Here is a 14,173-nt window from a genome sequence, read left to right as displayed (position 1 = left end):
GTAACTCCATACAAAGATAGCAACCGTGGATTTACCAGGATACCGTCCTATAAATCCCAAATATAAACATCCAGTGGATCTCCCGGGTGTCGTCCCGTAGTCCAATACATAAAGGTCCAAGGGAAGCTCCCGGAATACCAATCCGTAGTCCCAAATGTAAATACCCAGTACTGGAATCTACCGGGTGCAGTCCCGTAGTTCCAATATAAATGTGTAGGGGGATCTACCGGAATACCAAACCGTAGTCCCAAATAAAAAGACAAGAGGGATCTACCGGGATATCGCCCATAGTCCCAAAGTAGACACACAACAGCAACACGAAGAATATTCAATTCAATCCAATTTCCTACCAAGGTAAAACAAATATTTCTAACTTAGCATGCTGCACAAAATTTCAAATAAAGCAATTTAATAAGTAAAGCAATTAAGTCACTTAGACGTGCTTCTCTAAGCTAACAGTAGGCTTAAATTGCAAGTAGTATAAACAGGGAAGAAAAGAAAGGGAGTTACTTAATGAAAACGGAATTTTCAACAATTAGCACATGTACGCACTCGTCACCTCACATGCAAGGCATTTCATATATCAAGAATACTAAATCCTAAGGGGATTTCTCCCACACAAGGTCAGGCAAGCCACTTACCTCGAACCAGCTCAATCAACTCGATATCACGTTCTCGCCACGAGTACCCGACTCCAAATGGCCCAAATCTATTCAAAGTAATTGCATAATGTAAATATAACTTCAAGTAGCTAATTCAACTAATTAATTCGAAGCTAACACGCGAAATAAAATAATTGCCCAAAAAGTCCCTGGACCCACGTCTCGGAATCCAATAAAATTCGCAAAACTAGAATCCTCACACTCTCACGAGTTCATACATACCAAATACACAAAAATCGGACCACAAACAACCCCTCAAATCCTCAATTCAAAGTCTTCAATTTCAAACCTAAACCGCCAAATTTAACCCTTATTTTTCATGAATTTCTTGCCAAATTAGTAGAAAAATACCATAATAACGAGTTTGGGTTCCAAAAATCTTACCTCCTTGAAGCTCCCTTGAATCCTCTCTCAAAAACCTCCCAGAAATCTCAAATTCTCTAATAAAATGGTGGAAGAATTGCCAAAATCGCGACATAAACCTTATATAGGTTCTGGCCTAGGGTTTCCGCACCTGTGGTTATTTCCTCGCACCTGCGGACCCGCACTTGTGGTCCCAGGTGCATCTACGAGAATTCACTTAAAGCACCAAACCGCACTGGCGCTTCTTCTACCGCACCTGCGAGCTCCAGCTCTCGCACCTGCGACTTCAGAACTCCAAACGCCCAGTCGCATCTGTGGCTTCTCCATCGCTTCTTCGAGCCCGCACCTGCGGTCCCATGCACGCAGGTGCGGTTATGACAGATCCAGCTAACTTCAAATTTTTCCTAAAACTTCCGTTAAGCACCCGAAACTCACCCGAGGCCCTCGGGACCTCAAACAAATATGCCAACCAATCCTAAAACATCATACGAACTTATTCCCATCCTCGAATCACATCAAACTATGCTAAAACCACAAATCACTCTCCAATCCAAGCCTGAGGATTCCCCAAACTTCCAAATTCTGCATTCGATCAAAAAGTCTATGAAACCTCGTTCGAATGACCTAAAATTTTGCATACACGTCCCAAATAACACAACAGACCTACTCCAACTTTCAGAATTCCATTCCGACCCCGATATCAAAATATCACTATCGAACCGGAAACTTCAAAAATTCGACTTTCGGCGTTTCAAGCCTAATTAAGCTACGGACCTCCAAAACACAATCCGATCACGCCCCTAGGCCTGAAATCACCCAATGGAGCTAACAGAATTGACGGAATTCCATTTCGAGGACGTCTTCACACTGCTCCAACTACGATCCAAATTCTAAAGCTTAAGCTCTCATTTAGGGACTAAGTGTCCCAAAATACTCCGAAACTCAAAACGAATCCTCCCGACAACACATAATAGCAGAAACAAACACGGGGAATGCAGTTAATAGGGGATCAGGGCATTAATTCTTAAAATGATCGGCCGAATCATTACATCCTCCCCCTCTTAAAACATTCGTTCGTCCTCGAACGAGCATAAAGACATACCTGAAGTAGTGAAAAGATGAGGGTAATGGCTGCGCATATCCTGATTGGTCTCCCAGGTTGCCTCCTCGACCGGTTGACCACGCTACTGAACCTTCACTGATGCAATGTTCTTTGACCTCAACTTCCGAACCTGCCTGTGCAATATTGCCACTGGCTCCTCAACATAAGATAGATCCTCGTCCAACTGGACTGAACTGAAATCCAATACGTGTGACAGATCACTGTGATATTTTCGGAGCATCGAAAAATAGTGGATGTACTCCTGCCAAGCTGGAAGGTAAGGCAAGCTCGTAAACAACCTCCCAATACGCCGTAATATCTCAAAAGGACAAATAAACCTCAGACTCAATTTCTCTTTCTTCCCAAATCTCATAACACCCTTCATAGGTGAAACCCAAAGCAAGACCCACTCTCGAACCATGTAGGAAACATCACGAACCTTCCTGTCCGCATAACTCTTCTGTCTGGACTTGGCCGTACGGAGTCTATCCTGAATCACCTTAACCTTCTCTAAAGCATCTTGTACCAAGTCTGTGCCCAATAATCTAGCCTCGCCCGGCTCGAACCAACCCACCAGGGACCTACACCGCCTACCATACAAGGCCTCATATGGTGCCATCTGAATGCTGGACTGATAGCTGTTGTTGTAGGCAAACTCCGCCAGTGGCAAGAACTGATCCCAAGAACCTCCAACCTCTATCACACACGCATGGAGAATATCCTCAAAAATCTGAATAGTGCGCTCGGACTGTCCGTCCGTCTAGGGGTGAAATGTTGTGCTCAACTCCACCCGAGTGCCCAACCCATATTGTACGGTCCTCTAGAACCGTGATGTGAACTGAGTACCTCTATTTGAAATAATGGAAACTGGAATACTAAGCAGACGAACAATCTCCCGGATATAAATCTTTGCCAACCGCTCCGAAGAATAGGTAGTACACATAGGAATGAAGTACTCAGACTTGGTCAGCCAATCCACAATCACCTTAATGGCATCAAACTTCCTCAAAGTCCGTGGGAGCCCAACTATGAAGTCCATGGTGATCCTCTCCCACTTCCACACCGGGATCTCTATCTATTGAAGTAACCCACCTGGTCTTTGGTGCTCATACTTCACCTACTGACAATTGAGGCACCGAGCTACAAACCAACAATATCTTTCTTTATCCGCCTCCACCAGTAGTGCTGTCTCAAATCCTGGTACATCTTCGCGGCACCCGAATGGATGGAATACCGCGAATTATAGGCCTCCTCTAGAATCAACTCTCGAAACCGATCAACATTGGGTACACAAACCTGACCCTACATCCTCAATACCCCATCATCACCAATAGTCACATCTTTGGCATCGCCATGCAGGACCTTGTCATTGAGGAGGAGCAAATGAGGTCATTATACTAACGCTCCCTGATATAATCAAATAAGGAAGACCGAGAGACCATGCAAGCTAGAACCCAACTAGGCTCTGAAAGATCCAATCTCACAAACTTGCTGGCTAAGGCCTGAACATCCATCACCATGTGCCTCTCCACTGCTGGTAAATAAGCCAAACGCCCCAAACTCTCCGCCCGACGACTCGAAGCATCGGCCACCATATTAGCCTTTCCCGGGTGATACAAGATAGTGATATCATAGTCCTTCAGGAGCTCTAACCATCTCCTTTGGCGCAAATTAAGGTCCTTCTACTTGAATAGATGCTGCAAACTCCGGTGATCAGTATAGATCTCACAAGGAACACTGTACAAATAATGATGCCAGATCTTCAAGGCGTGAACAATAGCAACTAAGTCGAGATCATGGACATGATAATTCTTCTCATGTACCTTCAACTGTCTGGATGCATAGGCAATCACCTGTCACGACCCCGGTTCGCCCTCCGTGAACTATCGTGACGACACATAGTCTCTATGACTAGGTAAGCCTAATTTGCGGAAGAAAACCAAAATTTGTGGAAGTAAAATAATTTAAAACAGAAATAAAGTAGTAACAATGTTTAAATGTGCCGCTCGGCATACACCATATTTTACTCTCAATACCAAAACATAAATCCAAGACCCGGAAATCCACGAATCACAAGCTAAGAAGTACTACATAGCTCTAACTCCGGAATGTCTAAATAGAACAAGAAAATACAAAAGGGCTCAATACTAAAAAGCAGGAATAGAAAGGGACTTCTCGGTTTGCGGACGCAGCAGATGTACCTCGAAGTCTCTAGAGCAGTCACCTCCTCAAGGATGATAGGCCTGAGTTAGAGGTACCTAGATCTGCACATAAAAACATACGCAGAAGGGGCATGAGTATACCACAATGGTACTCAGTAAGTGTCAAGCCTAACCTCGGTTGGGTAGTGACGAGGAAGGTCAGGACCCTACCGAGATTAGACAAATATAAAGATGACAGGATAAGATAAGCAGTACAATTGAGAATCTACAGTAAGAATCTATACAGTATAATAAGAGTACAATAACGAAAATAGAGATGAAGGCAAACCACAAGGAAGTACCACTCATAACAAGGCTGATAACCGGGGATCTCTGGGTATCCCGAGGATCTCTTGGTATCCTCTATGTATACAAGGGATCTCTTGGTATCCCGAGGATCTCTTGGTATCTTCAATATACGTGCCAGGGATCTCTTGGTATCCCGCACCTCAGTCCAGATCATGAATACGTACAGGGGATCTCTCGGGATGCCATCCCGTAGTCCCAAATTAAAAACACACAGCAACAACACAAAAATACCCAATTAAGCTAAATTTCGTACCAAGTAAACAGTTAATTCTAGCCTAACATGCTTCACATAATGCAATTAAGGCAGTTTAAGCAAATAGGCAATTAAGTCAACTAAACATGCTTCTCTAAACTAGCAACAAGCTAAATTCACAAGTAGAATAAAACAGGAAAAAGAATTCAATTGAAATACTTAAGGAAAAATCGGATTTTCAATAATTAGCTCAAGTACGCACTCGTCACCTCACGTACAAGGCATTTCAATTATCAAATATATCATATCCTAAGGGAAAGGTCCCCCACACAAGGTTAGACAAGCCACTTACCTCAAATCGGCTCAAAATTAATCCGAAACCACGCTCTTGCCACGAGTACTCGACTCCAAATGACCTAAATCTATTCAATTCAATTTCATAATGTAGTTAACACTTCAAGTAACTGATTCTACAATTAAATTCTAAGCTAATACGCAAAATTATGTAAAATGACCACAATGCCCTCGAGCCCACGTCTCGGGATCGGGTAAAATTTATATTTTCATAATCCTCACGCTCTCACGAGTTCATGCATACCAAAATTATCCAAATCTAAGGTCAGATTCCCAATCAAAAGTTGAATTCTAGGTCTAAGAACTTTCTTCCAATTTTTCCCCAATTTTCATCTCCAATCTGAAATTAAATGATGAAACTAACTATAGATTGATGGAATATAACTAGAAAGGGTTAAATAATCGTTACCCAATGATCTCCTCTTCACTTTCCTCTCAAAATTGCCCTCTCCCGAGCTCCAAATCGAATTTCCAACTTTTGAAACTAAACCCTCGAAATTTCATATTTCTGCCCAGTTGTTTCCGCATCTGCGGTCAAGGGACCGCACCTGCAGTCCCGCTTCTGCGGAGAATCGATCGCATCTGCAAAAATCACTGACGTCCCAAAAATTCGCTCATGCGATACATTTTCCGCACCTGCGGATCCTGCTGGACTTCCCCAATTCTGCTTTTGCGATTGAAATGCCGCTTCTGCGGCTCCGCACCTACGGGACCCAAACCACAGGTGCAGTTATGATAGATACCAGTAATGCAAAAATCTTCCTAAGTCCAAATTCAACTTCCGTTAAGCACCCGAAACTCCCCCTGGACCTCAACCAAACATGCCAACCAATCCTAAAACATCATTCAAACTTGTTCCAACCTTTGGAATGCTCAAAACAACACCAAAATACCAATTTAACCTCGGATTCAAGCCTAAGAATTCCAAAACTCTAGAAATACGTTTTCGATCAAAAAGTCTATCAAACCTCGTCCAAATAACCTGAACTTTTGCACACACGTCACATTCAACACTACAGAGCTACTCCAATTATATTCATGAATACAGTAGCAAAAATAAGCGTGAATCAGGGAAGTCTAGCTAATCAGTTGTTGTATTCGACTGTATTCATGGAGTGAAACATGGGATTACAGCTGGACATATTATTGTATTCGATTGTATTCACGACGTGAAATAGGGGATTACACTGTTTTTAAAACGGAAAGTGAATCAATTAACATAATAGACTCCTAATATAACTCAACAAACTCAATTATAACACACAAAATTTGTATTTTCAGTTAAAAAAAAGATTCTCAACCAAAAAATACCCCAAAAACATTGCAATCTTCAGAGAAATTATATAATACATCTGAATACATAAATTATATTAATTAGAAAAAACTTATGAATACATTCATGGCATATAGCGAGACAGTGAATATGATGAAATACATAGAATACAACGGGATACATTGAAATACAACGGAGAAAAAGACAGAGAATACAATAAAATACATGAAATACAAAGACAAGTATGGATGGTTGATTAGAGGCCGGTGCAGAGCTGAGTCCAGTGGTTTATTCAGGAAGGCATGGACGTTAAATCGAATGGACTACCTGAAAACACTGTAAATTTTTGGGACGGCAAATGCTACGGTGGCGAATGAGGCTGATGAATTAGGAAGCAGTGAGATTGAAAGGAGCATCATGCATTTAAAAATGAATAATTCGGACAGAGAGATGATTTGCAGAGGAAGTGACAAAAGCACCAATGGTGGGAGAAATTAAGATTAAGATTAAGAGAAATTATAGTAACAAATGACAACAATCGAGCAAAAATTAGGGTTTATGCCGAGATTGGGAAAAAGGAAGCGGTGTGGGTGAGAGTTCCTCTGATTTTGGGCGAGTTTACAGTGAATGGGAAAGAGAATAGAGTGTATCAAAATAAGAGAGAGAAAGAATGTGTATTGTGGCTAAGTGTAGGAGATAACCAAAATTAGAAATTTTGCTATAAACCATAAAAGGTATCTATAGAATATAATTTATTTAAATGGTATTTATTTAATATAAATAAGATGTTAACCTTTGCTATATGATGTAAAAATTCCTAATTTAAATAGTGGCCTTAAATGTTCCTATTTATGCAATTGATCTCCCTAGTATAGCGAGTCCAATTGGGGAAAAAACAAGAAAAATTAAAACTACATGACTATTCTAAAAGGTAAACATAGCACGATATAACCAGTTTTCGGACTGGTCATTCAAAAATAGTCAGTGTTTACGAAGTCAATGAAAAATAGCCACTATTTTGGTGCAATAGAGACCGGTCCAGCATAATATACTGGAGTTCGGTGCACCTGTGTATGAACTCCAGCATATTATGTTGGACTGATATACTTTGCTAACTCCAGTGTAATATACTGGAGACTGGAGCACCAGTGCTCCAAACTCCAGTATATTATACGGGACAATTATACTTGCTGGAACTCCAGTATATTATGCTGGAGTTCTAGTGTACTTATACTGGAACTCCATCATATTATGCTGGAGTTCCAGCATACTTATCCTGGAACTCCAGTATAATATACTGACGTATTTTTCGAGTTTTGAACAGTGTTTTCGCTCAGATTTATCTTTACATGAAAAGTGGCTAAATTTCGATTACTTTTGAAACTGAGCTATTTTTGAACTACCAGTTGTAAATCTGGCTATTTTCGAATTTCTCCCGATGACCCTTATCGCTCCATATCCTAACATCTATTTTATTACTCGTAATACCATTTTCAATCCCCTCAATTTCAAAGGTAAGATTCAAAAGCTTTCCAGGAAAAGGAGATAAAGGAGGTTGAGAAAACTTGAAGCTGCACGTGGGAAAGCAACAACTAAACGTTTCTTTTCCATATTGTGTGCCTATTGTAGAAAAAAGTCGCAAGAAAAGGCAATATGCGTGAAATATACATGTCGTAGCAAGAAAATGTTTACATACTGCAGTGTATACAGTATATGTTTTTCTTGTATATTGTTAATAAGTAATGTGTGCACTATACATTATACAATGCATACAATTTAAGGTGATATACATAAAATATACATATTTTATACACTGAGATTCCAAGTGTTACATGCTGCAATATAGACACAAATGTATATTTCATGCATATAGCTAACATACAACGTATAAGTATATAATACTCAGAATAAGTATATTTTCCAATGGTGAAATCGATTCACTAATTTTTTTTGGGATAAAGTTCTCTTCTATTTTCCTTGAAATTCAGTTCAAATTTAATTATGTTAATTTGAATGTTGAAGGAAGGACCTTCAATGTCAAAATTCCAACCACACCCACTAAAAATATTTTTTTTCCGTGGGTCTTTTAAATATTACAGGTTATTGATAATTTTTCATTGGTCAAACATAATAAATGACATTTATGGTTAAGTGACAGTAATTTTTATTTTTCTGGTACGTTTCTGTAAAGTTCTCTTTTGAAATGCAATGATTCATTCTGGGAGAAGTACACAAACAACCATTTTTAGGGCTGTTATATAGGAATTAATCAATAAGTACTGATTTTGTCCTGAAAATTTGAACTAAGAATTTTAATTTCAGGACAATTCAAAATATTAATGTCCTGATATAAAATTAAAATTCAGGACATATTGACTAATTCTTAAATGCCCTTCATAGTGGCTACCTTATGTCATTTCTACATTCGTTTAGAGCTTGAGTCTAAAGGGACAAGAAACCGTCTAGGCCACTATGCTAAGACACGTTCTATAAAAGAGAAATTGCCAGTTATGTCAGGTCATAAGCAAATTAGCATAAAAATTATGCTATTTATAAAATATTACCAATATTAGCCAAATGCTAGCAATATTAGTGTCACGATCCGAATTTTCCACCCTCGGGAGTCGTGATGGCGCCTACTAGTGAGAGCTAGGCAAGTCAATCCTTAACTACTTACTTCATTATCAAATTACTTCTTTTAACAATTATAAGGCGATAACATGAAAAACTGCGGGACTTTAAATAATTAAGCGGAAGATAACAATTAAACATCTGAAATCTGCGTCTATTACAATTACTTAAGTCTCAACCACCCAAAACCTGGTGTCACAGACTATCTAAGATCACTACATACAAAGTCTGAAGAAATAACACTACACTGTTTCTGAATAAAAGGAAAATGAAACAGGAAATAGAGATAGAGGGAGACGCCAGGGCCTGCGGACGCCTGTAGGTCTACCTTGGGTCTCCGGGTGGACTGAAGGAAGCCTCCAACTACTGTCCAAAAGCTGCTCCGGGATCTGCATACAGTGCATAGTATAGTATCAGCACAACCGACCTCATGTGTTGGTAAGTGCCTAGCCTAACCTCGGCGAAGTAGTGATGAGATTAGGACCAGACTACCAAATAAACCTGTGCAGTTCAAATATATATATATAGCGGAAAAGAAATACAGAGCTAACCAGTTAATATGGAAGGGGGAGCATGCTGTGGAGAAGATAACAATTCCAAATAGAAAGACATCAAGTAACGAAGGAAACAACATAACTCGAATATCAATAAAGAATCAGAAATCAATAAATGCACGACATCACCCTTCGTGCTTTTACTCTTGTCCTCACCAAGGCAATTATATAACAAAATGTGTACGACATCACCCTTCGTGCTTTTACTCTCTTTCCTCACCATATAATCAATAATATCGGCATGGAATGGTACATCGTATGGCACGACATCACCATTCGTGCTTTACACTCTTTCCTCACCAAATCAAGCAATACACAACATCACCCGTGCTTTACACTCTTTCCTCACTAAAACAAGCAATACACGACATCACCCTTCGTGCTTTAATACTCTTCCTCACCCAAACAACACACACAAACAATGGGGGCAAGAGAATGAACAAGATTATAATAGGAATTCCGGCAAGGGAACAACAATTCAACAATTAAGTCCCGGCAAGGGAGCAACATCCATAATATCAACGTCCCGGCAAGGTAGATAACCAATAAAGCAACAATATCCCGGCAAGGGAAAATTTAATAACTTCTTTCTCTTATTCACTTTTACTTCACAACTCACTTTACCACTTGAGCAAATGCTCTAAACGGTTCAATCAACTCATATATTTTCACAATTCGTAATATAACTTGAGCCAATGCTCCTCGATGTTCAAAGGTCATAATTCCTTCCACAAACTTTTCACAACAAATAGAAATCACCTCTAAAGCACGGATAATACAACGAAGTCGTGAAAATCACAATATAAGACTCACGGGCATGCTTGACACCAACGTATAGATACTCGTCACCATGCGTATACGTCGTACTCAACAAGAAGCAAATAGCAAATAGGATACAACTCCTAATCCCTCAAGCTAAGGTTAGACCAGACACTTACCTCGAATTTCCACGGTCAACTCAAGCCTCAAACACCGCCTTTCCTTTCGAATTTGGCTCCAAGACAATCGTATCTATACATAATCGACTTAATAAAATCAATAAATAATAAACAATCCAATTCCAATACCTAATTATAGCCTTCTAATCATTCTTTCGAAAATTTCAAAAATTGACCCCGGGCCCGCTTGGTCAAAACACGAGGTTTGGACAAAACCCGATCACCCATTCACCCACGAGCCCAAATATATAATTTATTTTCAAATCCTACCCCAAAACGAGGTCTAAATCACAAATAATCAAAAAGCCCTGACTCTACCCAAATTCCTAATTTTCTACCCTTAATTACATGATTTAAGCCTATAAATCTAATGGGTGTTAATGAAAATTAGAGAAAATGAGTCTAAGATTATATACCTATGAATTGGTGGTGAAATCCCCTTTCAAAAATCGCCCAATTTGGAGTTGAGATGAAGAAGTTATTTGGGTTAAGTCCTGTAATACTACTGTTTCTGAACTATTAAAATAACTGGGCGAAATTACTCTTCGCGTTCGAGATGGGTTAGGCCTGCTAGGCCTTCACGTTTGCGGAAGGCGGCTCGCGTTCGCGGAGAAGAAACTCCTCGAACCTCGCGTTCGAGTGCAATGGATCGCGTTCGCGTAGGTCAAATGCCCCACCCCCTGCCCAGGCTCAATTAGCCTTCGCGTTCGCGTGGCCAGGACCGCGTTCGCGAAGGGAAGACCCCCCAATGCCTTGCGTTCGCGACCTGGGCTACGCGTTCGCGTAGAAGGAATTTCCTTCAGCAAAAATTAACACATCGCATTCGCGAGGGTTCTCCCGCGAACGCGAAGAAGGGCATACCAGAATACCAACAGCTGAAAAACCTGCAACTTTTCCTAAGTCCAAAACCTTTCGAAACACACTCGAGCCCTAGGGGCTCCAAACCAAACATACGTACTAACTCAAAAACATCATATGAACTTATCCGTGCGATCAAATCGCCAAAATAACATCATTAACATTGAATTAAACCTCAAAATCAAAGAATTATCTCAAACTTCTTAAAACATCCGTTTTAGCAATTTAGGTCCGAATCACGTCAAATGTAGGGGTGTTCATGGTTCGGTTTGGATCGGTTTTTCTCTAAAAAGAAACCAAACCAACTAAGTCGGCTTTTCAAATATTAGAACCAAACCAAACCAAAGTAAGTCGGTTTTTTCTAGATTCGATTTATGTCGGTTATTCGGTTTTTTCGGTTATTTATCGATTTTTTCTTAAATATATGACATACACTACCAAACACACATTTCGGTGACCACATTTTCAACGTAACACTATCAAATCAATTGCCCTTTGAAAAATATATTACTTACCAAGATATATTGATGATAATTGAATCAAATAGTGATGAATAATTTAAGGACTCAATTAAAAATATATTATTTTTAACATGATATAGATTCTTACACTTAACAAAAGAAAACTACCAATTAAACTAGAATGTAAAGGTAAAGAACCGTACTAAAAGTGCAAACGGTTAATATTTAATATAAATTTTTTAAAACTTTGTATAAAAGTATACATATATATAGGTGTAATAATAAATTTAAAATAGCTACTCCTATATTCGGTTTGGTTCGGGTTTTTTTTAATTAAAACCAAACCCAAACCAAACCAAACAAAAATTATCGGTTTTTTTGGTCGGTTTGGTTTGGTTTTCGGTTTGGTTCGGGTTTTCGGATTTTTATGAACACCTCTAGTCAAATGACATCCGTTTCTCACCAAATTTCATAGAAACATCTTAAATCATATATAAGACTTGTACTGGACGCCGAAACCAAAATACGGGCCCGATACCATCATGTTCTAATCCAATTTCATTTCAAATTCCTTTAAACAATTTTAGAAAATAATTTTCTTTAAAAATTTATTTCTCGGGCTTGGGACCTCGGAATTCGATTCTAGGCATACACCCAAGTCCTATATTTTCCCATGGATCCTCCGAGACCGTCAAATCACGAGTCGGGGTCCATTTACCCAAAACGTTGACCGAAGTCAAATTAATTCATTTTACAGTCAAAATTTATCATTTTTCACAGATTTTCACATATAGGCTTTCCGGCTACACATTCGGGCTGCGCACGCAACTCGAGGTGACACACTAAATGAGGTTTTTAAGGCCCCAGAACAGAGAATTCAAGTTAAAACAACCGTTCGTCCTCACATTCTCCACCTCTAAAATAACCGTTCGTCCTCGAACGGACATAAGAAGGAAGTATTTGAGTCGGGGAAAAGATGGGGATAACAGCTCCGTATATCAGACTTGGACTCCCAGGTCGATGCCTCTGACCTCTCCACTGAATACGAACAGAAGGATAACTCTTTGACCTCAACTAACGAACCTGCCGGTCTAGAATAGCTACCGGCTCCTCCTCATAAGACAAGTCCTTGTCCAACTGGATAGTGTTGAAATCTAACATGTGAGATGGATCGCCGTGATACTTCCGAGCATGGACACATGAAACACTGGATGCATGATTGATAAGCTCGGCGGCAACGCAAGTCTATAAGCCACCTCTCCCGCTCGATCAAGAATCTCAAATGGACCAATGAACCAAGGGTTAAGCTTGCCCTTCTTCCCGAATCTCATCACGCCCTTCATAGGCGACACTCGAAGCAATACCCGCTCACCGACCATGAAAGCCAAATCTCGAACCTTGCGGTCTACATAACTCTTTTGCTTGGACTGAGCGGTACGAAGCCTATCCTGAATAATTCTGACCTTGTCCAAGGCCTCCTGAACCAGATCCGTACCCAACAACCGAGCCTCTCCCGGCTCAAACCATTCAACCAGAGACCGACACCGCCTACCATTTAAAGCCTCATAAGGAGCCATCTGAATACTCGACTGGTAGCTGTTGTTGTAGGCAAACTTTGCTAAAGGCAAAAACTAATCCCACGTGCCTCCAAAGTTACACAAGCTCGGAGCATATCCTCCAAAATCTGAATAGTCCACTCGGACTGCCCGTCCGTCTGGGGAGGAAACGCTGTGCTCAACTCAACCTGTGTGCCCAACTCTCGCTGAACTGCTCTCCAGAAATGCGAGGTAAGCTACGTACCTCGGTCCGAAATGATAGACATAAGCACACCATGAAGACGAACAATCTCCCGGATATAGATCTCAGCTAATCTCTCCGATGAATAGGAGACTGCCACAAGAATGAAATGCGCTGACTTGGTCAGCCTATCAACAATGACCCATACTGCGTCGAACTTCCTCTGAGTCCGTGGGAGTCCAACAACGAAGTCCATAGTGATTCGCTCCCACTTCCACTCAGGAAGTTCAATCCTCTGAAACAAACCACCAGGTCTCTGATGCTCATGCTTAACCTGCTGACAATTCAAACACCGAGCCACATATGCAACGATATCCTTCTTCATTCTCCGCCACCAATAATGCTGCCGCAAATCCTGATACATCTTCGTGGCGCCCGGATGAATAGAGTACTGGGAGCTGTGGGCCTCCTCTAAAATCAATTCCCGAAGCCCATCCACATTTAGCACACAAACTCGACCCTGCAAACTCAAAACCC

The sequence above is a fragment of the Nicotiana tabacum genome, chromosome 7 (genome assembly GCF_000715075.1).
Source record: "Nicotiana tabacum cultivar K326 chromosome 7, ASM71507v2, whole genome shotgun sequence".
Classification (NCBI taxonomy): domain Eukaryota; kingdom Viridiplantae; phylum Streptophyta; class Magnoliopsida; order Solanales; family Solanaceae; genus Nicotiana; species Nicotiana tabacum.
Note: the sequence above shows the minus strand (reverse complement) of the source record.